This window comes from Cynara cardunculus, assembly GCF_001531365.2.
Source record: "Cynara cardunculus var. scolymus isolate 2C chromosome LG 10, CcrdV1, whole genome shotgun sequence".
Lineage (NCBI taxonomy): Eukaryota > Viridiplantae > Streptophyta > Magnoliopsida > Asterales > Asteraceae > Cynara > Cynara cardunculus.
Window position 1 is genome coordinate 9,457,072 of NC_037537.1, and position 4,168 is coordinate 9,461,239.

Below are 4,168 nucleotides of genomic sequence, written 5' to 3' on the forward strand. Positions count from 1 at the left end.
CCACCTGGTACATCTACTGTAATGCAATCGGTCACTGACTTCAGTTTCTTGTCTTCACAAACCTCTGGTTGATGCTACATGTTTGGGTTTGAGAAAATTGATTGATCATTGGTTTGTGCAGATTGTGTTTTATTTTTTTTGCTTTCTTTTTGTTTTGATTTATTTAAGCCTAAGCAGAACGATACCCAAAACAGCAAAACAAAAGCAAAATCATACCGAAAAGCAAAATCACTAAAAGCAAAATCATACCCAAAACAGCAAAACAAACCAAATAATTACCTGGAAGAGGGATTGAAGGTTGAAGGTTGAAGGACAGTGTAAGCAGAACGATTCGAAGTGTAAAAGCAAAACCTAAAAACAAAAGCAAAACGCAAAACACAAAAATAAAACTCAAACAGATGGAGAGCGAAAACCCAAAAGCAAAACCTGTAGAGCGAAAACCCAAAAGCAAAACCTAAAAACAAATTGTTCATACCTGAAAGCGATTGAGGAACGATTGGAGGGCGACGATTGAAGGCGATTGTGAAGGCGATTGAACGATTTGGCATCGGTGGGACGATGGACGACGGCAGCGGTGGGACGATGGACGATTCTTAAAGGATTTTGGGCGATGGACGATTGAACGATTCGGCAGCGGTGGGACGATGGACGATTGAACGATTTTGGGCGATTGAGAAGGACGATGGACGATTCTTAAAGGAACCATCTTGGGGAGTGAATCGTCGCCTTGGGAGTCGATAAGGGGAAGAGTGTTCTTGGGGGAGGGGAGCCGGGTAAAATGAAGAGGCATATTGACAGGTAAAATGAAGAGGCATATTGGGAGGTGGGGGAGGCGTGTAAAGGAAGTTCAAGGGTAATTTGGGTATTAAAAAAGTTAAGACTTTAAGACTTTGGGGTAGTATGTTTAATAAGGTAGTATAGATGATTTCTTACCGTTTGATCTATTTAGGGCTTCTATATGTATTTGGTTGATGAACAAATGTTTGATTTTGTTTGTTTAAATCAATGTTTACCACTGCTACTACCCTTGTTTATGCTTTGCATTATGTAAATGAAGATGCCATCTTTAACTTAAAAAATATTTGACTATAGCCGAAGATGCCATCATTTCCATTTTCTGAATGTTGATTTACATGCTTACCAGAGAATTGGTTACTTCTTCTTGCTCATATGTTGGTGTTATTAGAGAGCTCATAAGACCATCATAACATCCAGATATTGAATATTTGTCGCCTTTCACCTATCACCAACATGTTTAAAACTAGTTAGACATGCAAAAGGCTATACACTTGGTCTTTGTGGCATCTTTAGCAAAAATCTGTATGTGCAAGTAGTTAATATAACATAGTTCCAAGACTCGAACATCAAATACTCTTCCCTGTACATTTTATTGCTCAAATGGCAAAAAATTTCAAGGGAAAAAGGGAAAGTAAGACGGTGGTCCTCAACATTTATTATTTAGAGATATAACATACCAAATGCATGTTTTTATCCCCAATAAAGGTGTTCTTCAACATGCCATTCAAGTTGAATATATTAGTCCCAACATAAAATCAAAGACAACACTGCAAGTTGAACATTAGCTTGAGGATGCAGTATCAAAATCAGCAGGGTCTCCACTTCAGCTGAAGAGAAAGACGTACTTTAGAATGAGGGAACATAGAAAAGGTTATAACTTTTTTTGCCATTAAGATAGAGATCCTTCAATATTCATAAGTAAAATAACATGTGGATGTTAATGAACATTTAGTTATATGATATGAATTATGAAACATATGTAATACAAGAACAACCTCACTTTGGTTATATAAGATAAAACTAATAATACACATGGTAAAAGGAAAATGAGATTATGTACTTTTAGAATAAACCTTGCATAGTTGCATGTGATGGAGATATTTGAATGATTACCATGTGCATAGAAGTTGTAGAATATGTGGTAATAACCAATAAAGGGAGGTCAACAACCAAACATACCTCTATCACACGTAAATTGTTATATACTTCAGCAACATATAAACTGCACATCTTAGGATCTTTATTCTTACAATCAATGTCAAGAATAACTTGATCATCTGAGGCCTCCACTTTGTTGGAAAGCTTGATTTCTTCTGCATAATGCAACAATTGAACTTGTATACAAAGCATGTAACAAGAGTCTTACAAAGAAACGAGTAGTCACAGATGACTAGTAGATGCATGTAGTCTAAAGTAGTTTACATGACAGAAGATGAAGACCATCTTAAGATATTAGACTTGTAAGGTGACTACAGGAGTAACAAGATCCTTTACATGATAAAATAAAAAGTTAAGTTACATGGATATGTGCATTAATCCTCAGTATCTGTACTAGTTGGTTGATAGTTAATTAGCACTAGCTTTGTGTAAATCTACTAGAGAAATTTTCTTGTTGGATAGGCCAAAGGGTAAAGCTGACAGTTCAAAAAGTCACTCATATTAACTGGGCTTAATGTGTCAATCGGTACCATTTGGATATTATAGATACAGAAGCACATCATGAAACTTCGTTACATCTTAACACAGATCATTTTTACCTTTTGGCAAACAACTTTCAAGTCCAGACTGGTTATTGGAAGTTGACTTTCTAGGACCAACACTGGCATACAACCTGTTTTTGGGTTTCTATATATACTTGGTTCGCTTTCTAAATCATTTACTAATGCAGTACCAAATATTTCTCGTAAAATCTTGTTTTCTAGAACTTTTTACAAGCAGGAGGTCTTTACAAAAATATCCTTGATGGAGTTTGTATTTACCATTAATATAGGAGGTCTTATAACTATCATGCCGTTGTTTGCTAAGATGACCATTTTTCATTCCTCAATATGAAGCAAACAACCTTTAATTATTTGGACTACAAGACATGCACCTTTGAACTAATCATGATATGATGGTTAATGTTTTAGATATGACAAATTTTGGCAGATCTTCACAATCAAAAAAAGCCTAGGGTTAACTGGAAAAAAGAAAATGTGGTGAAAACATTCATCGAGTCTTGTTTGCATGAGATCTCCGTAAATGGACGAGAAGGGGGTAGTCTTAAGGCAGTTTCTTGGAAGAATGTAGCAGAAGTGCTACAAAAGAATCATAATTTTGTTGTTGAACGACAAATGAAAAACCATTATGATTACCTCAAGGAAAGTATGGAGCATAGGCAAAGTTAAGAAACAAGACGGGTAATGTTTATGATGCATTAACAAACATGTTTAATCTGTCAGAAGAGGAATGACAAATAGAAATGAAGGTCACATTTGATCTTTTCCTATTAAGATTATTTTCTTAAATTCTTCTTTTATATATACTTATTAATCTATTATAAACAGCAAAACAAATTTGTTGAGAAGTTGCGGACTTCACCTCTTCCCTTTCCTCAACTTTGTATTCAGTTGTTTGATGGTGTGGCTTCCACCGGTGTTGGAACTTGGGACCAACTGTTACTGTTCCGAACCCTTCTAGTGTGACTCCTGAAATTGCTGAAGATTATGGCACACAAGACTATTATGATCTAACACAAGAACCACTTCCTTCGGAAGAAGAGATTGTTTTTCGTCCCCAATCTCAAAGGAAAAAACAAAGAGGAAAACAACGTTTGGAAAATGAGGATGATTTAGCAAGGGTTGTGACACATGTTAAACAGATCTTGAACAAACCACCAGGGGAGAATGAGATCGATCATTGCATTGATAAGTTGGAAACACTTGGGTGGGAGCAAATTGCATTGTATGACACAACACTTTACATATTGCAGCCAAAACACTGATTATAGGAATGTTTGGTTACGCTTGAGCGAAGAGGGGTGTGAGGGGTGGGTTAAATTTACAGGTGGTAAGATCGATTTATTTTAGTTTGGTGATGTTTTGTTTTGAACAATCTTTTTTAGACGATCTTTTTTAGGATGTTTTGTTTGGATGGTATTATGATTGATATAATCTATACTATCTTATAAAACATTTGGCTAAAACTCTTAAAAACTCTTAAACCCGTTCATCCCTAAGCGATTTCATCCCTATCCGATTTCATCCCATATCTGAATTCGTGTAACTAACTGTAGATAAACACAATCAAATACAGGATAAACATCTCATTTTAAATATAAAAAATCTAAAATATAATTAATATAATCATTAAATTCTAACAGAATACTTAA